The sequence below is a fragment of the Catharus ustulatus genome, chromosome 22, assembly GCF_009819885.2.
Source record: "Catharus ustulatus isolate bCatUst1 chromosome 22, bCatUst1.pri.v2, whole genome shotgun sequence".
NCBI lineage: Eukaryota > Metazoa > Chordata > Aves > Passeriformes > Turdidae > Catharus > Catharus ustulatus.
The window spans coordinates 7,176,873-7,199,407 of record NC_046242.1 but is presented as its reverse complement, the minus strand read 5'-3'; the positions used below and the strand labels follow the sequence as shown (position 1 = coordinate 7,199,407).

At 49.3% G+C, this 22,535-nt stretch overlaps 1 protein-coding gene across 4 annotated transcripts in view; it reads left to right on the top strand.

The window, feature by feature from the left end:
• The first annotated feature begins 7,169 nt into the window (after positions 1–7,169).
• CAMKK1 (calcium/calmodulin dependent protein kinase kinase 1) overlaps positions 7,170–22,535 on the top strand; it is a 94,074-nt gene continuing 78,708 nt past the window's right edge. For 2 of the 4 annotated variants that reach the window (XM_033078058.2, XM_033078061.1), the window contains exon 1: positions 7,170–7,257. The gene's annotated coding sequence lies outside the window, so the exon portion shown is untranslated. Of the gene's footprint in view, positions 7,258–7,423; positions 7,522–7,752; positions 7,833–22,535 lie in introns of those variants that run through there. The other 2 variants (XM_033078059.2, XM_033078060.2) reach the window with 2 other exon arrangements.

Sequence of the window (22,535 nt, the reverse complement as noted above, 5' to 3'; positions counted from 1 at the left end):
CCATGCTGCTGTGGATGGGTCAGACTAAGGGATCCTGGGGCCCTCTGCCAGCCCTGCTGCAGGGCACTGGGTGTGCTGCCTTTGCCCTTCAGAAGGGCTCGCACTGCACCCTGCCTGCTGTGCCAGGGCTGGGCCAGATCACTTGCACCTGAAGAGAGAACAGCTGCCTCTTCTGCCCCAGAAGCACCGCTGGACAGCTCCAAATTGAGAAGGGGAGGGAAGGAGAGCTGGCAGGAACCATGCCCAGCCCTTCAGCCTGGGAGAAGAATGGTTATTTTGTAAGGATGTATTTTATTAAAAAAAATAATAAACCTTTAGTTTTTCTACTACATTCCTTTGTGGTGCCCATGCTTACCCTGGAGCATGGTGTTTGCTGTGGTTTCTGGGGGGTTTATGTGTGCAAAGTAATTCCATCCCAGTGATGATTCCTTCAGAAGCTGCCCTCCCATGCAGGGCCCCTGGGCCTGCTGCCACAAGCAGGGGCTGTTATCAGAGTTGTCACTTGGGTTTCCTCCTCAGGCAGGCTGGCTGGCAGGGAGCACTGGCACAGTGCCGGCCATGGCAATCCACTGTGCTGTGCCTGCTCTGCCTGCACTGCCCATGCTGGTCAGTGTGAGCTGGTCAGTGTGAGCTGGTCAGTGTGAGCTGGTCAGAGAGACCTTCTCAGCAGCAGCCTCACAAAGTACCTCTGTGCACCCAGGAGCTAAACTCCCCCTCTGTGTAGAAGATTTGCACTACTAAAATCTTCTACATACAGCTGCACATCACAGGCTGTGCTCAAACCCCACATCCCTGTGAGCAGACCCTGCCCTGTTCCTCCTGGCCTGTTCCACTCTCCAGGACACATCAACACTGACTTTCTGCATAGACCCGCTCTGAATGTCTTTTTTTACCTCCTCAGGGAAAATTTTACTTTGGTTGCTTTGAAAGTGGATCCCAACGGCCATGAAAAGTCTGTGGAGACACTATAGGGCTGTAATGCTGCAGAGCTGTGATGCTCTGGGCTCTCAGGGACACAGCAGTGTGTGCCATAAACACAAGCAGGTGATATTTGGTCATAAACTCAACAGACATTTCAAGCCATATGTACCCACGGGGAGATTATTTGCTCTCAGCAGGATGCCTCAGCTTTCACAGGCAGGGTGGGGTTTTGCAAGGTTATCCTTACAAAAGGTTTCACCCTTTCCTGCTGTGTCAGAGGTGCCAGGTGCTTACCCTTAGGATGCAGAGAGGGTAAGGAAAGCTTCCTGCTCTGGTTCATTGGGGGCTGAGGGATCCTCATGCTCTGGGGGCTCTCCTGCTGCACTCATCGAGACCCAAGCAGGTCCCATGTGTTGCCACGGTGCAGCTGCCACCAGCAGAGGGGACTGCAAGACCATGTCACAGAGACTGGGGAAAATCCAGTTTCCAGAGACAGCGAAGCCACGGTGTTCAGGTAACCTTTTGCACCCACTTACAGCGGGTCAGGCCCCGGTCAGAACTTAAAATAACGAATGCAAGGCTGCAGGTAGAGCTGCGGGATGTTTCTGCCTGCTTAATCTTTCAAGCTGCTTGTAATGCAAAGTCCCTATTCTTTCCTAGGAAGATTAAAAGGCAGAATATGAAATCAGGGAAAATGCAACTTGTAAATCATCTCCTCTAGTTGCTATTCTAAACTTCTGAGCTGGGATCCCTCGAAGTCCCAAGGCTGCTTTAAAAATCACACAAGGATTTATTTTCATCTCTTTAACTTGTTTTCTTTAAATGCGCAATCTTTGGGGATCCTTTGCTTTTCATTCATCATTTCTGCAACCAGCAGCATGAGATACTGCAATTTTAATTATTTCTCCTAAACAAGCTCCTCCTCAAAGCCAGAGGTCCCAGGCCCTGTGGCTTGCAGGTGAGTGCCAAAAAGGAGTGATAGCTGTCTGGAGGAAACTGAGCCAGTGTCAGATTTTAACACGCACTGCTCCCCTCTGCTGTATGAAAAGGCAGGGAAAGCCCATGGCACTCGTTTCAGGCCTTCTTTTGCCAGAGAGGCTGGAGCTGGTGCTCAGGGATTGCAGACCAAGGAGGAAGATTGCTCTGCTCAGCCCCATAAGGAGCCTTCCCTGGCACACATGAATGCTGTGCTTCAGCACCGCAGCTCCCAGCTCCCAGTGCCTGCCAGTTCGTCAAAACTCCCACAAAGGCACTGAATGCAGGATAGGACACAACAGTTAAAAGCTAGAGCCTCACAAATGGAAATGCTGACAGGTTAAGACACCTGGTGTTGCAAGTCCCAGTGGGGAAGTGTGGGTGACCAGCAGGATCATACTCCTGTCCTCTTGGTTTGACCTAGTCTTGTTCTAAGGACCAGGGGAGAATTTACTGTTGATAGACAGAAGAATTTGTGTTGTGACCAGAAAACAGCTGCATTTGGAGCAGTTCTGGTGTGGCCAGTGTGTCCTGCTGCTCGCTGACCTCTGAGCAGCAAGATGAAGTGTTACAGAATCCCAGAGGGATTTGGTCATCCTGTCAAGACCCCTTCAATGACAGTGTGCTGTGTTGCTTCCCATTCATACTGTGGCCAGTTGAGGGTTGGGTTATTTGTGGGGTTTCAAAACTCCTTGTTTGATTGCATTTTGGTTTTTACACAGTTACTAACTAGTAGAAAAATACTAATAGAAAAGGAACTTTCAGCAATTCAAACACTGTCCCAGAAAACACAGAAGGAGGAATGGATATTATCCATCTAATCCCTAATCTTTACAATCAGCAGTAACAAGCCCTTGTATGTGATGGTGTCAGTGCTCCAAATGTCTAACAGAGGACTCTTGCCTTAATCGTGAGTGTTAGGTAACAAAAGCAAGCAGTGAGTGCAGTGTGACTATTCCCACTTTATAGAAATGGAAACCAAGACACAAGCAAATAATTTTTGAGCACTGATTTAAATGTAGTCAGAATTTTCTGCTTCTGACCAGCTTTTGTTATCTGTAAAGGCTACTAGGCTGGACCTTGTACAGATACGTCTTTTCAGTCCCTCAGACAGGGTTGATTTGAAAAAAAATCAAGTAGCACAGATATTCCAGAAGAGCAATTACAGAAAAACTTATTTGGCAATAATTATGCTGGTTAGTGATTCTGCAGAGATGAGGAATTATATTTCAATCTCTGCAGAGCTGGCAACATTTAATCATTATGTTTGTGCTCAATTCCCAGCACAATGAGGCCCTGATTTCCACCTGGTGCTTCCAGACACTGTAACAAGGCAAATTAAAATGAGTAACACTCAAGAAGTAGATAACTCCTTTCCTGTGCAACCTCTCCTATCTTTAAGCCCACTCATTCTTTCTCTGGCACAGAAGACTCCCTGTTATTTTTAACCCAGTCCTCCTCTTAGGACATTCTTGGATTTTTCCCTAAAAAAGCACCTGCCTTTCTGGTTGCACTGTTTCCCTTTCTCTTTTGTTGTGGGAGCATGTTTTCATTTGGGTAAATCCTCTGGCTGACACACAGTGAAGGACTGGCAGGAACATGCATATCCTCCCAGCTCTGAAGGATGCTTTTATTTCCTTCTGTCCCACAACTGGGCATTTTTAGGCTGTGCTGGGTGGCAAAAGGAGCTTCTTGGTCCTTTGAGCACTTGACATCTACAGCTCAGCCTGTGGCCACTCTCCTGGGGACAGTGCAGTTGTTACAGCCCATTTTCACTGCTGCCAGCCCTGTGTTAATTATGCCACACTATAATCTTTGGCTGTCTTTGGTGAAGTGCTCTCTCCTTCTGTTATTTGTTTCTAATTGCTTTATTGCCTTATTTTTGAAAGCGTTAAATTGAAAAGTGTCCAAATGGGTTCTGAATATAGCAACAGCCTGGTCACCTGATGGGCTCTTCAGCAGGGGTGAATCAGGATTGCTCCAGTTAACAGGGCTCTGCCTACCAGCACCAAGCACAGATCCTGCTCAGCTTCATGGCACCACTGAGAGATTTCCTAAAAAATTAATGGCTTTAAATCTTTTTTTTATCTAAATGTACTAGTGACATGCCTGGGGAAATGTAAGCTCCCTCCCTCATGACTGTAACTCAAGGACAGGTTAAATAAATACATTCCCAGTCCTTGCACCCCAAAAAAGTGCAAAATCAGTTACCAACGACCCCACTCAATCATTATTGAACAGAAATATCAAAGTTTTATTTTAACATTGTTACAGCCATCGTGGTCTAAGCATTAGAAGGACATCTCTGATTCTTTTTCCACTGGCCACAACTGCTCTGCAGTGTAATCACCTGTGTAAAATGAAGAGAGAAGCTGAGGCACATGATTTGTTTTGGGGTTTTTTGTTTTCTGGAAGAAACAGCACGTTCTAACTGAGCTGAGCCAACCAGGTTATTTCATTAACTCAAGTGCTGGCAGTCTTTGCCAGTGTTGATCGTTTCAAACCTTGATACTGGTGCTAAACTGTGCTTCAGCCATCACTGGTGATTTAAACTGCCTGGTGCTAAAGGAGGCAGATCTTTAGGGGACAAATATCAGCACTTTCTAAACAGCCAGCATCTCGTAAACATCTCAAAGCCAAATGAATCAGTCCAAATGACTTCTGAAACCCTTGCAAAACCTCCTAACAGTCATTAAGGCAAGAGGAGCAGGAGGCTGAAAGGTTCACTCATTGCTCAGGAGAAGCTGAGCTGGCACTGCACGAGCAAGACCCTGCTTGATTGAATTGAAAGCCTCTGTGAAGCAGGTCCGTGTTTTGGCTTACTGTTGTGGTCTCTCAGAGCACCTCTCCTGTCCTGGAGCCACAGGAGCACAGTCCCTCCACAGGCACAGGCACATTCCTGGGTCATGGGCACATACTCCCAGGCAGCCAAGAAGGAGTTTGCTGGGGCTTTCATTCAGGGCTGGGGGGAAGTTTTGCTTTTGCTCGTGGGCTTGTCTTGTTTTTCCTGAGAGTCCACCACGGCAAACACACAGCCCAGGAGCTCAGGCTGCTGGCTGCCTTGAGATGATATCTAATCAGTGTCATTAGCTAATATCCAGAGGTGCTGGGAGACAGCAGGTTTGGAAGCACACACTCGAGGAGATGGGGCTCTCTGCTGTGCTGTTACAATCACAGAATCATTTTGTTGGAAAAGATTTCTGAGATCAAGTTCAGCCAGAAACTTAACACTGCCACTAAACCATGTCCCTAAGTGCCACATCTCATGTCTTTGGCTATGCTAAAATGCAGCAGGCTCTGCCATTCTCTCACTGGTTATCTTGCTGCTGCTCACCTGCCCCAAGAGCCCTTCACTGCCCCAGGGCTCCCTGTTCATGGAAGATCTCTGCTGGGTTTTCTCTGTGACGAGCTGAAAACACAACCCTTTGTAGCTTTCTAACAGGGATCGTTCCACTGAATGGAGCAACTCTTTAGTAGTCAAGATATGAACCACATAACATTTTAATTCCAAGTGGTTTTGACTGAAAATTGGCAAAGAGAATGCACAAATATTTTAGATGGAAGTGAAAGGGTATTAGCCCTGAATGAACATGTTCATCTGTAGAGAGTTGCTCAGCTGCCTGTGACCAGCCAGGGTGACAAAGCACATTTCTGCAGGAAAAGTAAGACTTCGATGCACATAGCAAAAAGCAGTAGGCTATGGCTGACTATAATAAACACACCCACAGAATCAGTAAATGAAAAATATCATGGTCTTTGCTAGGCTTATAAGATGACTTTGCTGTTTTAATGAATAGTGCCTCTTAATTACATTTTGATACTTCTCTCAACACAGCGACAACAGGGGAAGCTTTTTTGAGATTAAGAAGTTGGTAGTAAACCACAAGATGCATTATTAACATGTTATTTCGAGTTATAAAACCCATGGCAAGGAATTAATTTGTTTCCAAATCAGAAGATTATTTGAGACTCTCTGGAAGCCAGCACAGGCATTTCTATCTGGTTGTTGTCACAGCAGGAAGGAGCAGCAGTCTGCAGTGGGTTGAGTCAGGATGTGGATTTAATCCATTTAGCTCTCTGGCTAAATCCAAGATTCCTGGCGGGGACCCTGACTGCGAGTGGAGTCACAGCAGAGCCCGGTGAGTCCTGCCACGAGTCACTTGTCACAAAATGAGCATCGTCACCAATCCCACTGCAAACACTTCACTGCTGGGTGCACTGGGAACCCCTCGACCCAGGGCTACAGTCTCACTATGAGCAGAAAGGTAAAAGAGAGTGGGAAGGAAAAATAAAGCCAAAATATGGGTGAAACCAAAGAGATCATCTGCTCGTAGGAATTCCTTGAAGAACAGCTGTGGGACGAGTTGGTGCGCGGCATTTCTCCTCATTGCTGCAAACCTGAGGAGGTGTACATGGTCAGGGTGGGGTGTCACTGCTCTAGAGCCAGAGCCTGGTGAGGGGACACGTGTGTGAGTGGGGTGTCAGTGATCGAGCCAGAGCCTGCTGAGGGGACAGCCGTGTGAGTGGGGTGTCACTGCTCTAGAGCCACAGCCTGCTGAGGGGACATCCTTGTGAGTGGGGTGTCAGTGATCGAGCCAGAGCCTGGTGAGGGGACACCCGTGTGAGTGGGGTGTCAGTGCTCCAGAGCCAGAGCCTGGTGAGGGGACACCCGTGTGAGTGAGGTGTCAGTGCTCCAGAGCCCAGAGCTCCTGAGGGGACACCCGTGTGACAGGTCCGGGCTCCTCACGCTGTGCCCTCAGCTCGGGGCCGGCGGGCCCTTCGCTCCCACCAGCGCCACCTCCCCTCACCATAATACAAGGGGATATTTAGGGAGAATTTATCCACAGAAAGGGTGATCAGGCATTGGAACGAGCTGCCCAAGGAGCTGCAGTCATTTTCCCCGGGCGCTGCTCTCCGTGCTCTGTTCTGTCACAGGCTGTACGCGACGATCTCAGAGGTCTTTCCCAACTTAACTGGTTCTGTGATTAGCAAAAAGCCCCGTGTTTTCACCCAGAAGCCCGCACCCCAGATGCGCTTCTGGCTGAACACCATACGCCAAAGAAGAAATATTTAATTTCTTTTCTCTTTTTCCTTCTTGCCGCAGACCCCAGCGCCTGCTCGCCCCCCGCTCCCCTCACGGCCCCACGCGCGCGGCCCGGGGGGCGCGGCCGCCTGCAGCCAATGGGCGGCGCGGGCGGGGCGGGGCGGGCAATGCGGGGCGGGGCGGGGCGGGCGGCGCGAGCGGCGGCGCCGCGGGGCGGGCGGGAGCGGCGGCAGCGCCGAGCGCAGGTGAGCGGCACCGGGGCCCGCGAACCGACCGCACACACCGCGGCGACAGAGCCCCTCGGCACCCTGCGGCAGGTGGGGGACAGCCTGCGGGGACAGCCCACGGGCAGCGTCCCGGGGGCGGCGGAGGGGGCGCGGGCAGCGCCGCATCCCCCGAGCTGCGGGAGCCGCCGCCGCGCCGCGGCCGGGGATGCGCCCGGCAGCTGCAGCTCGGAGGTGATGGTTTTACCGAGCGCAGAAATAAATGGGGAGGGAAAATCCTTCTGAAAGCTGGGATTTTGAGCAGTTTGACCATGGTGCGAGCTGTCTCTCGGCTTTTTCTCGAGGGCAGAGAGGAAGGTAAGAAGTGCGCTGAGCTCCGTGCAGGTTGGTCACGGCTCCCTAACCCTCCTTGCTGCCCTTGGGATCAGCCTGGGCTGCTCCAAGTTTGGGTTTTGCCGTGGCTCGGTGGCTTGGCGGAGCTGTCCCGCCCTGGCCGTGTGTCGGAGCACACACCTGGCAGCCAGGTGCTGAGAGGGGCTTGTCCTCCTTCCTCCCTGCTTACCTTGGCTCCGAGGGACAGGAACCTGCAGCTCCAATGGCTGTGTGCTGTGAGCAGGGAAAACTGCTGATCCTGCAGAGGTAGCACTTTCTTAGCTGCTCTGATGAAGGTAAAATTACCGTTCTGTTGTAGCTGTAACTTAGTGGGAAAGGTTTTGTTTAATAGGAAACTGTTGCTTTTCTGTTTACAGTAGTCTGCAATTCCACACTAAGCTTCCCATCGTGTGTTAACTTCCTCTCTGTAAGGCATCTCTGGCAGATGTTCAGTTTGTGCTGGAGTTTGACATGGGATGGCTTTGAAGTGTTGCTTTCAAAACTGGAAAAGGCAGGCAGAGAGCTGCTATCTCAGTTGCTTGAAGAGAAAAACCAAAGGCAGTGTGCTGGGGCCGTGCTCCAGCACATCCTGTGCACGTTTTCTCTGTGAGCCCTGTGCTTGGGCTGGGGTGCCTGGTGTGAATGGGGTTTAACTCCAGGCAGAACAATACATTTGCTTTCCTGGGCTTGCTCCCTTGGCTTTTGCCTGGAGGTCAGATCTTAGCAACCAGGAAAGCAAGCACCAGGCTCTTACCATTCCAGCAAGGAGCTCAGGCATGTCATGGTTTGATATGTCTGAAGGCTGGGATTTAAGTGGCAGCAAGTGCCAGGCCACCAGGTCCCAGCAGATTTCTTTCCTTGAGGGAAGCTGTGTTCGCTGCCATGCAGTGCCTTCTGTCTGGAGCTGTCTCCAGCTGTTTCTCCCTGAGCTTGGGATGGCTCCTGGGTTGGAGTAGGGTTTGTGTGAGTGCTCCCAGGACAGCTCCTGGCTCAGAGGGGGTGGGCAGAGCTGCCCATCCAGGTGCTTCTCCTGCAGGGCACCTCTCCTGTCCTGGCATTGTGTCAGGGAGCAGTGAGCTTCCCCATCACTCCACACAGCCAGAAGGTGCAGTACTTCTGCCATGGCTTTCAAAGCCTGTGCTGCTGCTTTGTGCTCTCTAATTGATGTCTTCATTAAGCCCTAAATCTCATTGCCTGATACAATTAATTGTCCTTGCACTCGCTAGGCTTTCAAGGCCCAGCTTTTCTTTTGCTGGGAAGGGGTTGTGGGATTTCCCTTCCCCTGTTGGGCTCTGGTGGGGTGGCTGCAGTGGGAGTGCCCTCAGCCTGCAGCAGAGGGGGTGTCTGGAAGGATGGTGTCACAGTGTTCTCTTTGCTGGAGCAAGAAGCACTCTTTAGCCAGTGGTCACAACAAAAACTTCCATGGTTCAGACCTTGGCTGGGTGTGAAGAGGTGGCACTGTGCTGTGTCACTGTCCTTCAGCCAAGGCTCTGCATTTCTTTTTGCTGATATTTGTTCCCTGAATACTATAGGATGTATTAACCCTGCATTTGTGCCACTTTCTGATGCACTGTGGGAAGAGTAGTTCTGTCTGAAAGCCAGATCTTCTCTTCAATGTCGATGCTGACCTTAGAAGAGCCTTTATGGAGTCATTGCTACCTAGGAACAGGGGAAGGAGAAACCTCTTTTGTAAGAGGCATCAGGAAAAGGCTGAGGTTTCTGGATGCTTCTAGCAGGTTGGCTTTGGTCTCCAGAGGAGGTGTCTGCCTGGCCAAGGGGCAGAGAGGATAAAACCAGGCGTGCCAAGCTAGTGGAGAAGGGATGTGTGTTGGTGAAGAGCTCAGTGTGAGGGTTTTGTCAGTGCTGGAGCTGTGGAAGGCAGTTTGGTAGGATCTGAAATCAATATGTGCAATTAGTCTGCCTTGGGAAGATTCCTGGAGAGAAGATACCCTTCAGTGCCCTAAAGCACAGGTGGGTGATGGGCAGGTGCACTGTTGATGGTCTGTGACAAATGCTGGATGTAGGGGGAGGCAGGTTCTGCCTGCCTGGGAGATCTCCCCTGGTCCCAGGGCCCTGTGGGGATGGGGAGTTAAACAGCACAAGCAGGTGAAAGGTGGGAGGGAAATGGTTTGTGTGAAGCCAGCAGCAGAGCCAGCTTTGGGCAGCACAGGAGCTCTCCTGAGTGGGAAAGAGGATGGGGAAGCAGGATTTTTGGGTGGGTTTTTCCCTCTAAATTGAGGTGGGGAGAGACTTCTGCACAACCTCTGGCAGATCTTTCTGCTGCTCAGCCCTGCCAGTGCTGCAGCTTGGCAGGTGGAGAGCACAGGAAGCTGAGCCATCCCTTTGCTCACAAAGAGCAAGGAGCAAGTTGCCCCTTCATCTTTGGGATGAAAGCAAGGCCTGAGCTGTCAGTGTAAAAGCCAAGTACAAGTTGGTATGAGGTCAAATGTTATTGGCTTGTGTAGCAAAGCAGATCCCTCTGAGGACAAGCTGGTATTCAGTAACCCTTGTGGAAATTATTCCTCTTAGAACTTTGTCTTCATGGTTGCTCCTCTGGTTTTCTGGGTTTTTTTTTCCTTTTTTTTTTCTCCTTTTTTAGGGGGGTGGAGGGCATGGGATATCACTTGCTTTAAGAAGCAAACATCCAGCATGGAGGAAGGGGACACAGCCTGCCTGTGGGAATGACTGAAGTGTGCAAAGCAATTGTTGGCATAATGCAACATCAAGGCAGGTCTGAAGATTGGTTAGAGATATTTGTTATTAATAAAATATCAGGTACAGCTGATAAATGAATGATACCAAAAAATGCCATGTGGTTGAGTGTGTTGTTTTAATTAAGACAGTGGTTAAGCTTAGCATGGTTGGAGAGAAGGGTCTGAAACCTTCTAAAGAGAACAGATCCTAATAACTGATAAATTGGAGAAGGATACTAATCTGAAAGATGGTGGGAAGGAGCTACAGTGATTTTCATCCATATGTGGGAGGGTGGCTGTTGATTTGTGCTGGTGGGTGAGGTGTGAGTACATGTGTTCTGGCCCTTCAGAGACAGGGATGTTTCTCAGCCTTGTGTATTTGGCCACAGGTGGTGACTTTACAGATTGAGTCCTTAATCACAGAAAAAGATTTTATAGACTGAGTCATTGGTGCTGAGGTGCATCAAGGACTGCAGAACTTGCAGTTCTAACTTGCTTAGGAATTTGCAGCCTGGATTTGTTGGTCACCTTTTCTAGAAAGATTTTTGTGTTTCATTGCACTCTTCAGTTTTATTATATCTTTTATATATTCATACCTATTTTATATATTAGATATTCACTTTATTTTATATTTTTGGCACAAGTGGTAGAGGGAGAAGCACAAATGTCATATCTGTCAAGTATCTGACACTGGAGAAATTTTGTTTGCTGTTTTCAGGTGCTGGTGTCCCTGGATGGGGAAGTTCTGTGAGCCCAAACCCTTTTGAGGGCACAGCTTCTCCATGGACTCAGGCTGGGAGGGAGAGCTGTCCCATGGCAGCTGGAGCTTCATATCCCACAAAGCTGCTGGGTTAGGGAGTGAACCTGGCCCAGTGTGAGCCCTTGTATTTTATTTCTTGATGGCACCCAGTGCACGAGCTGAGTCATGCTTTGTGCATAAGGTGTGGTTTGCTGAGGACTTGTTTCTTTTGGGTTGCTGCCCTGGAAAGGCATTAATTTTGGGTGAGTACTGCTGAAATGGTTATAGTTCTTTTTGCTAGAATCCGTGTGGGATTAATTTAGGCTGCTTGTGTCTGGGGTGATTTCAGCATTTCTGCAGAGTGGTGGCTGTGAAATGTGATGAATTCTTCAGTATTGTTCAGAGAATTGATGGTGAAGTTGTTAGCTAGTTAACAGTGACTGCTCTAATTATTCTGGTGTGAGTGTAAACAGCAAGGCTGTGATGTGCTGGAGCAGCACTTGAATATGTGTCTTTCTGAAATACAGACATGCTTCTCCTTTTTCCTGTTCTGTGCTGTAGTCTCTGCACAGCAGCCATGTGTGTGCCATAGAAAAGCCATGGAAGTCCAGCTGTCCTTTCTGCTGGTGCAGTGGCAATTTCTCTGAGGGCAGGGGAGCCAAATTCATGGCCTCACTTTTTTTGCTGCCTTCTGCAATTCCCTGTCTGCAGTGGTTTCCACTGCCTCACAGCAGTGTGAGTAAGGACCATGTCCCATTCTTTTTAGAGCTGGGATGTTGGTGGGAGTCGTTGCTGCAGGGCAGAGAAGGGGCAGAGTATTAAGCACAGAGCTCTGTGTCAAAGTGGAAGAGAGCAGATCCCTGAATCCTGCAGCTCCTGTGCAGTATCCCATGAATAATTTTGGGGTGTGCTGGTTGTTTTTCTCAGCCAGGTGACACTGTGATTTTGTGACCTTGTGAGGCCAGAGCATTAAGTGCTGGGGAAACCCAAGCTAAATAACACTTTCTGAGGATGTGTTAGTGTTGTATTTGTGACTGATGGGGACTGAGGTGAGAGTGTGAATCAGTGGTACCAAGGGATGTGAGATCATCCTGCCCTGTGACCTGTCTGTTGTGCCTGTGTGTGACAGCTCAGCGCTGGGCTGGAGCAGTGCTCCCAGTCAGGGGCTGCTGTTCTCCTCCTGCTGTTCCTCAGCTGTGCCTCTGCTGCTCAGGTTGGGCACAATTCTGTCCTGCAGCCTTGTGAGTGCAGCAGAGCTCAGACCATCCACTCCGTAGTTTGTCTTGATTTTGCTTTGTTTTCTTGGAGTGTATTAATTAACTCAAAGACTATTTTGCTGTCGGGAGACTTTACTGTGGGTGCTTGTCTCTTCTTCCCCTCCTGCTCCCAGCTGTAGTTCAGATTTCCATTCTGCAGAACAGAAGTGAGTCCTAAACCCCCAGAAGAGCTGCTGAGGATGGATTTGCTGTACAAACAACATGGGCACAGCCCTCTGAAGCCCACAGTTGGAGGCTCTCACATCTGCAGTGGACAAAGCTGAAGGAATTGGGCAACAGTAGCAAAAAAAATGAAATAGCACAGCTTTTCAGAGTAGTGTGTGCATGTGTGTACCTACCTGAGGCTGGCTCTAATTATCACAGCTCCCCTGCTGTCCTGCTGTTGTGTCCAGCTCTGTCAAAGTTACTCCCAACTACCTCCTGCCTTTGTGCTTGCTCACCATGGTCCTGGCAACACGCAGGCTTTGCCAGAGCTTTCCTCCTGCCCCTGCACCTCCTCATTGCTGGATGCTGCTGGTGGCCTTGCTGCTCTAACATGGTCTCTCAGAGAGGATTTGGGGTCTCAAAGGGACCTCTGCCTGGAAGAGGGTCTGTAGCTGTTGCTTCATGGTAGGCATCTGCTACCAGACCCTCCCTGTCCCCCATTCCAGTGCAGTCTTGACTGTTTGTGGACAAGAAGCTGAAAGATGTGCAGGCTGCCTCCTCATTAGGAGCCTGGCAAGGATGTGATGTGAGGATGAACCACAGCTCCACTGGGGAAGGAGGCTTCCTTCCTGCAGAGTGTGAGAAGTGATTGATGGCAGCATGAAAGAAAAAGGGTGAATGTGCCTCTCAGTGAGTTGAGTGCTGCCTTGGAGAAATGGATTCTGTTGCTTCAGAGCTTCCTCCCCTGTCTTTTGTCAGTGCTTACAGGTCAGTGTGGAAAAACTGGAAGGGAAGGAGAGAGGATGCTGGTGATGTATAGAAGTGGTAACCCTATACCAAAGAAATCAAGGTACTTGAAAGGCAGGAGGATCTGGTGCAGTGTTCCTGTAACACATTAGTACAGTACACATGTGGAAGCCAACCACTTAAATGAGTCAAGTCTTAATTGTGACACTTCTTAACACCTGGTTTTGGAAATGCTGTCAGGGTGGTGCTGTTCTGGGATATTATTTGTGCTGGAACCGAGGGTTTGGGTCTTGCCAACGGTGTGCCTACTTCAAGTGGCAGTATGGGGACAGGAAATTCATCTGCTGGCCTCTCACTGATGAGGTGCTTTGATGCTGAAATCTGGATTGACCTTTCTGTAGCTGTCAGGCAGCTTGACTGACAAAGGTTAATGATATCTGAGGCTAGCAGGCAGAGTGTACAACAGACCCAAGGGGAGTCTTTTAGCCCTTCTGTGTCAGCACCTCATCCCCAGGCTGAAAGGTGGGGCTGGAAAAGGTGCCCAAGTACAAGTTGTTGGGCCAATCCTTGCTGGGTGCTGGGGGAGCAGAAATGAGTCCCCTCAGGGCTGGGTTGTGGGGTTACTGCATGAGCAGGGTATGGTTTGTGAGAACAGTGAGAACAAGGTCCTCTGGCTCAGCTTGTCCTGTGGTAGGAGTGGGCATGAATTTCAGTGCTCTCAGCTGTGTTATTAATGTGCCCTTCCAGGTTTGAGAGATCAGGCATCTCTTCCAGGGTGCTTCCACACTGATCAGGCTTCTGCTTTGTCCTTTCTCATGCAGTTTGATGTGAGCACTGCTTGTAATTTGCCCTGAAGAATGGTGAAAAGGCATGCTTTATTCATAGCAATTGCTGGGAGTCCATTCCTTAATGCCAGATAGATTGATTTAAGTCTGTATGCAGAATGGAACTGGTATTTTTGGTTACTTTTCAGAGTTTGCTGTTTCCAAGGAGCTGAAAAATGTCTGTGCTCCACCTGAGTGCCATTGGATCTGTCTTCCATGCAGAATGATTATCACAGATGCAAGAGGACAATGTGAGATTGTCCCACCTGTGGGAACTGATTCTTCTTTGGCACATCCTCTCAGCCATCAAAGAAATGAAAGAGCAAAACCAATACAGCTTTCCTTGTGCTCATCTGCCTGCTTGCCTCCTTGTTTATTGTGTTAAGAGCACAAACTTCACAGCAGGGACCAGCATTTTCTCTGTGCAGCATCAGGCCCAGGTGATAACAGTGTCTGAAGTGCCACAGTAATGGAAAATAATTCTCCAGATCTGAGTTTAAAAAATGGCAGGTGCTCTGGGGATGCACAGAGCATTCTGTTATCTAAAGAGATTTGCCTCCAAGAGCAGCCTGTTCCCAGTGCCCCAGGGAAGCCCCCCCTCTCATCCCCAGGGAGCTCTCCCTGCTCTCCCTTGCTGGCTCCAGGCTGTGGGTGCACCAGCCTCCTGCTGCCATGGCTGCAATGCCAAAGTATTTTTGAGGTTTTGCTGTGAGCTGGATAAAACCACCTGGAGTCATTGAGGATGTGTTGTGGTTACTGCAGAGTGCTGAGAGTCTCATTCCACTAAGGCCTTGTGGAGGAAATGAAACCCAGAGTCTTTAATATTCCATGCTCTTTAGGTATGAATAAATTTTTCCTTGCCCTGAAACCTTCTCCTGCTGTGAAATCCATTTCAATCTCTTTGTCTAAGACAATCAATCTCCCTCCTTTCCTCTCTCCTCCAATGCCCCAGCTTTTATTAACCTAGAAATGTGCTGACACTTCACCATCAAACTGGTTAGGGAGCTCTGCAGAGTATTTTTGCAAGTTGTCAGTGTAGCTGCCTGCTAAAGAAGGGGAAAATGGCTGTGTTGCTCATCTCCTGGGGAATTTGGTTTTCCTAGCTAATGGCTTTCTGACAGCCCTGTCCATATCCTTGTCTATGTGTTCCCCTCAAAAGGAAGGGCATGGGGTTGGGGAGTCAATAAGAAAGAGCATCATTGTGTTTGAATATATTTATTTTGGCAGTGCTCCCTCCTGTAGCAAATCCCTGTCCCACCATGCCCATGAACTGACTTGAGCCTCTCTGGAGCTGTCCTTCCTCTGCAGTGTCCTGTGCATCACTCAGTGCCTCTGCAGTACTGGTTTCACTTTCTTGGCAAGAAGCCTGTGCCTCACACTGACCCCCTTCTGCTCCACTTGCCAGGAGGCTGAGCTATCCAGCACAGGAGTTGTTGAGTTTGGATGTGGAATTTCTGCAGTAACCTGGATTGGTGGCAGGGGTGAGCCTGAGTGAAGCCCCTGTGCTCTCCTGGGGCAGGCACAGGCACCAGGGGTGCTCTCCTGGAGCAGGCACAGGGGTGTTTTCCTGGAGCAGGCACAGGCACAGGGCTGTGCTCTCCTGGAGCAGGCACAGGTACCAGGGGTGCTCTCCTGGAGCAGGCACAGGGCTGTGCTCTCCTGGAGCAGGCACAGGGCTGTGCTCTCCTGGAGCAGGCACAGGCACAGGGCTGTGCTCTCCTGGAGCAGGCACAGGCACAGGGCTGTGCTCTCCTGGAGCAGGTACAGGCACAGGGCTGTGCTCTCCTGGAGCAGGTACAGGCACAGGGCTGTGCTCTCCTGGAGCAGGCACAGGTACCAGGGGTGCTCTCCTGGAGCAGGCACAGGTACCAGGGGTGTGCTCTCCTGGAGCAGGCACAGGTACCAGGGGTGTGCTCTCCTGGAGCAGGCACAGGTGACTGCACTGTTTGGGATGGACAGAGCTGAAGCCTGTTTGGAACTGACAGTCAATACCTTGAAGCAAATCACTCCTTATTTGCTGGCATTGAGAAACACCATTTCCAGCAGCAGCTTGGCTATTCCAAAATCTTTGACCTCCTCTGAACCTCTGTGCAGCCCTGGCATGTCCCAAGCTGAGCAGTGTTAGTAGTTGGAAAATTTGAGCCAAATAACATCAGCTCTCCTGATATCTTCCAACCTAACAGTGCCTGGCTCTTCCTGCCTTGCACAGCCCCATCCTCTGGCTAGACAGTCCTGTGGAGATTCACCAGAGCCAAAGGATTTGGGGGATCTGCTGAGCAGCTCCTGGAGGAGGCAGGAAGCCAAGAGCTGGAGCACAGGCTGCTGAGATGGAGGGGGTGGGAAAGCCTGTGCAGAAAAGACTCTGAAGGTCCTCTCTGTTAAATCTGAGCAGCCACAGCATCACACAGCTGGGAACCTATCCTGCAAACCTGGGGCCTTAAAGGACGTGACAGGGAAAGGAACAAAACACCTGTGGTGCCCCTGGGCTCTGTGGCCTTGGCAATCCACATCCTCCTTGCCTTGCTCCTGTGCACAGCTGGCACTGCTGGGAATGCTGCTGGATGTCACTGGGACCTGCTGGAGCCAGTCAAGGACTCAGTGTGACCCAGCAAACTCTCAGAAGCAAACCAGTTCCTTTAATTTGGAAGCTGCAATGGGAACACCTCCTAGGCATTGGGGAGGGTGCTGCTGATGTGATGAAAGCAGATTCCTGACATTAATACCAGATGGAATAATGCTCCTTCATGTGAGGAGCTGGAAGCCTTTGAGTTCCCCACACCTCTCACAGGTGCTGGAAGCAGCTGCAGCTTCCATGGTGCCAGGCAGGTCCTACACCCAGCTCTGCAGTGTGTTAAACCAAACATGCTCTGGTGATTGGGCTGGGCAGAGTCTCCTGTCAAATTATTTGTTCTGGCTACAATTTTGTCTGCTTTGGAAACTTGTCATTTTCTAGCCTTTCAAGACCACCTCTCAGAGAGCATGGGAATTGTAAGTATTCAGATATATAATAATGATGTAATTAAAACCTTTAATTTTATTTTTTCTTGTTTGAGTGTAATTCCTTTGATTTAAAGGGTGGTAGTAGCTAATTGGATTCTGGGCCATACTTGCACAGGCCGCCGGGGGGAAGGGACTGCAAATGAGTCTAGCCAGGAAATTGCACATTTAAATATAGTTCTTGGTAGGGTCAGCAAAACACCCAAGGGACAAATTAAGAGTAAAATTCCTGCTGTAATGTGTTCATTTAGCTGCAGACATAATCTTAAGGAAAACAAGAAATCTTGGGAGTGAGGGGAGCAAATTTCAGGGTGGACATCCCTTCTGTTGTGCATTTGTGTGCTGCTGCAGCTCTCTCAGGCAAGTGCATCCTTCTCCTGGCTCTGGGCTGATCCCCAGAAGAAACCACTGAAGGCATTTTTGGGTTTGTGGGTGTAGTGGTTTTGCTGGAGGATGGAAATCTGTAGTTCACAAAATGCTGTGGGGCTGTCCTGCTGTTTCCAGCTTTGGCACAGCTCACCTGGGTCACACTGTTCATCAGGTGGGAGGGAGATGGGACCAGCTCCCCCCATTGCATTGCTTGGGTTTAATGGGGAACATTAGTGGGGGACATTTCCCTGTGAGGCTGCTGCCTTCTTCCCAAATGGCTGGCTGGGATGGGGCATCCCCATCCCTTTCTCTGGACAGGCATTCAGGAATGTAACTGGAGTCTTTGGCATGAGATGGATTCAGCCTGGAAAAAAAAAAAAAAAAAAGGAGAGAATTCAGGGAATTGAAGCACTGGGATTGTCCCTTTGGAGATCTGCAGCCCTGTGTTTCTCCTGCTGGCACCCATGACCCTTTCACAGATAGGCAAAGTCATTGTCCCTGCTGGGGACATGTGTGAGGAGAGCAGTGAGAACAGCAGCCAAGGCAATACAGGACATGGAGCACATCTGGAGTAACCCCTGGCTGAGAGCCAGCACTGCTCTCAAGTTTGACAACATTAATTTTCCAACCCTGCTTATTTCTTCATTTGGGCATAGCTCAGACCATGTGCAGCAGAGCTCCCCTACTCCTTGGTGGCATTGGGGAACAGCCTGAGTTAGTCCTTGGCAATTGTCATTTCCACTGAAGGCTAAGTTAAAGATGGGAGTTGCAGAAAAGCAGCTTGTTTTATGTTTCCCAGGACCTCAGACCCAGCTCTTGGTGCTCTCTGTTTCATTTTGACTGTGTCCCCAGGGAAGGCCACATGTTCAGGGAGGGAGGCAGAGCTTGTCAGGAATGAGCCTGATCCCACATCCCTCCCCTCCCTGGAGGGCTGCAGAGCTGTTCACTCCAGCTGGATAAGATTCCACAAAAGCTGGGATCATCCCACCTCACCTGCAGTGTATCAGCTGGAGGCAGAGCTGCCTGACAGGGCTGCAGGTGTGACCAATTGCGTTGTGCATCACATTCTAATTAAATTGTTATTAATTATTTTCTCTTCTTTTTATATCCCATTAAACTCTTTATCTCAACTCACAAATTTTGCATTTTGTTTCCCTTCAGTTTTCTCCCCCATTCCTGGAGAGGGATCTGTGGGCAAGCAGGTGTGTGGTGTTCACCTGCCTGCCAAGTCAAACTACAACATTTAAGCTCTGTTTTTGAAGCCTGCTTTGATTCTAAGCTCTGAGCCAAACCTTGCCTTTCTTAAAGCATTAAGCACAGTGGGGCAGTGAGCTCTCTATTAATTGATGCTGTTGCCAGGCTATTGAAAAGTTGTAATAATGTGGCCAAATTTTCCAGTGTGGTCTAGGCTTTCTGCCTGGATGTCAAAAAGGGAAAGCTAATTACAGTGTGAACCAAGGAGAACAGGCTGGCTGGAAGGAAATGTCATTAAGGTTCTCCTCAGGTGCCAGGTCAGCCCATGTCAAATCACAGCTGCCTCAACCTCTAAATTTCTTCCTCCTTCCGTTAAATTGCTACCAAGTGATTTCTTGCAAGTGTAACCACCTTTTATAACAATAGAATGAAAACTGGCTGTTTTATTTAAATGCAAACAATGGAGGCTGGGCTGGCATTGCAGAAGCAAATAGAAGAGGTTATTTTCTTGCCTGGCCCTGTGGTGCTGTCCAGAGTGCCTGTGCTGGCTGCAGTGGGGCTGTGTGTGGTTTATCCTGTGGTTTATCCCCTCTGACACAGTGTGGAATTGCTGCTGGGATGCCTGAACTCCCCTGTGTGTCTGGCAGGTGTGGCACAAATAGTGAAACACAAATAGTGCTTCCTGCACAGTGCTTGTCATGCTGCAGAGCTCAATTCCCTACAGTGCTGTGGAGACTGAAAAAATAGCCTCAGGTTGGCTGTAGACAAATTCAGAGGTGTTCTGTCAGGGCTCCCTGAGTGACTGCTTGAAGCCAGGAGGTTCTGTCAGGAGGCCAAACTCTAAACTTTTCCTCATTATCATAACTATTTTTAAGCTCTCAGTTTCTGCAGCAGCGCTCCTCCCAACATCCACTGCTGGCCACTGTCAGAGACAGAAATCAGGGTGGGGTGGATACATGGCTTGACTCAGTGTGGCTTTTCCTGTAAATGAGCTGCTGGCTTGTTTTCTAGAAGCTCTTGACCTGCATCTCCAGCTTGGTGCTGGGTCAGGAAGGAGCAGCAGCACAGTTCCATAATGCACATGTGAGGAAAGTTTCATCTCTTGCAGCTCCCTCTCAGCGTGGAAGATCTTGGTGGCAGCTAGGGCTGAGTTGGACTAGAACCATGTAAATCAGAGCTTTCTGTGAAAAAATAACTTTATTTAATCTGTTTTCCTTCTGAAATGAGACCTTGTGTGAAAGACAAGCTGGGTACCTGCTGTGAGTCTCTGTCAGTCTCACTCTGCAGTCCATCAGCTTCTGGAGCCTTTGTCCTCCTGCACTCAAGTGTCTTGCAGTGTTTAGGGCTACAAGGTTTTGTTATAAGTTTTCTGGGAAATGGATGTTGAGGAGGAGGAGGAAGATGCTATGGTGAGGGAGCAGTGAGGGGCTCCAGTCACTGCTGCTCACACCAGGACAAGGTCACTTAGCTGCTTCTCTCACCTTCAGTCTCCTTCCTCCATCATTCTGGTGCCATTCTTTCCCTTTTCCCTAGAGAATCCTTGTCCTGTGGCCACTTCTGAGGGTCAGCAGGGACTGCTGTGATTCAGGGCTGGGCTGCTGGGAGAGCACTGCTGGCCAAAATTTGGGTTGTTTGGAGAAGCAATGGACAGTGTTGGGGTGTGTGAAGACCAAGCCTCAGAGCTACTGCGTGTTCTCTGTGGTGGAGCAGGGAACTTGGGGATGCCCTGGAGGATGCAGGTAGGTTCCCTGACCACAAATTCTACAGAAACCTAAACCCTAAGAGGGCTTAGAACCCTTCACTGCTCTGCCAGCAAGGCTCACTTGGCTCACTCACATGATGCCACATGGCCAAGCCATCACTTCACTGATACAGCTGGTGCCACTCCTCATCCTCTGGTCATCTTTGCACTGTGATCCTGAGCCTTTCTGAGACTGTTTTTCCCTTTAGAAGTTCATGTGGGAGCTCCCACAGGACACAGAATTTGTAGTTCTCTCTTTAATACTTCATCCTGTTGAGGGTGTTCCTCCTTGCCCAGAGGGGGGAAGATGCTGTGTTTTGAGTCAGGGTGAGCTGAAGAGTGTCAGATCAAGGCACAACCTTATCTCCATGTCTTAGATCACAAACCACTGAAGGAGTTGGTGGGATGTTTGCATGTGAGTGAGGAGTGGGCAAATGCAGTCCAGCTTGAGTGCTGGCTAATAAAAAGCCTAGTACGAAAAATAAGATCCTCAGAGGAGATTTAATAACTGGGAAGAATAATTGTAAAGTACTTCAGAATATTAACCAAAGGCTGAATGCATCCAATTAGCTTAATGAAGCTGGGTGGTTGGGTTCTTTTTTAATCAAACAGATGGGCAAAACATTATGCACAAAAAATGAGATCTGAATACAATGAACATATTTAATTAACAAATAAAAGACAGAGAAAGAGTTTGTTTTTCAACTTGAGAAGTGAAAGCTTCTACTGCACCAAATACTCAAAAAAGAGCCTTCAATGTCATGGTGTCTTGAAGGTCTCAGATACTCACAATTATTATTTGGGTGTTTGAGGTGAGGGGGTGCTGGGGGCAGCAGTGCATCACCAACCCCACTGTGCTGCAGGGCCACAGAGCAGTCCCTGCCTGCTGGAGTGGGCTGTCCCCAAGGGCAGGCTCAGAACCAGAGACTGAAGCTCTGCTCAGCCCTCTGCTCCAAAATGTTTTCCCTGCCTGTCAGTGATCACCTGTGTTGTGCAGAAGGAGAAGGCCAGGACTGCTGTGTTAATCAGGAGTGAGGTCAGTGTCCTTTGTGTTGAGGACACCTGGGGGGTGTTTCCCTGGGTGTGGAGCTGCTGCAGCCACCCAGCTGTGATGCTCTGGCCCCAGTCAGGGAGATAATTCCCAGCACTGGTTTCACTGTCCTTGCTGCAGCCCAGGCTCCTGTTCTGGCTCATGCCCAGTACAGGCACAGCTCTGCTGTGTGTCTGACTGGGCCATGGAATCCTGCAAATCAGTGCCTTCTCTCTCCAGACAGGAGCCTGCTCTCCATGCTAACCTTGAGTGCTTATGTAAGTGTGAAATACAGAGCTGTAATATCAGTCTTGCCGAGGCTGGGAGTGTTTGCTCTAGCCTAATAAGCTGAACAAGGCATTTTGATATTAAGCCTATAATAATAACACCTTGTAGCTAAAGAGTGTGTTTTTTCCCATTGCTGGATTACTCAGCCCTTTTCTTTTGAGGCAGTGTTTAACAAAAGCAGAGACTTTCCCAGACTATGTTTAATTAAACACAGCTTGGAGATCTCTTCATTTCAGTGCTGTGATGATGTTGCTCTGCAGTTGGAAATGGAATTTGTGATCTGGGCTGTCTCCTGCCCAGATGTACCTGTCCAATTGTGCCCAGTGGTGTAGAAATGCCAGAGGGGCTCACATTTGTGGAGACCCACAGGCTCCAGCTGCCTTTGAAGCTGAGCAGGGGCTTGGTCTGAGCTGTGTAGCCCATGCAAGTGGCAGCTCAGCCAAAATGCTTTACACTACAACTAAGATTTGGGCTCCTAATTTCTACCAGCTCCCATTTTTGGTTGCTAACGTAGCTTTGGGAGCATTTTGAGTGCAGTGGCCTGGTTATCAACAATTACATACAAAGTGAAACCTTTAATTTGAAGGCTCCTCATTTCTGCCTTAGGAGTTACCCATGAGCAGATGGTGATATGCTCTGGTTTTGCTTATTCTTGCAGATTATTTGCCAGATAATTTTTCTGACTAATCCTTTGGCCCATAGGCTGTTTATAAACCTGGAGTCAGGTTTCGGGTTAAAACACTCGTGTTTGCAAATTTTAAAATCTGTTCCTGTGCTGGCTTGCTGATGTCACTGTGAGCAGGAGACTGTTCTATGGGTGGAAAATGCCCTCTGCACCATGGGAGAGAGGCAGCTCCTAAAGACCCTCCTTCCCAGTGACAGGATGGGAAGAAGGATGTTCATGCCTTGTTTGGGGCTTATTTTATTTTAAAGCATGAAGTCCTAACCCCAGCATC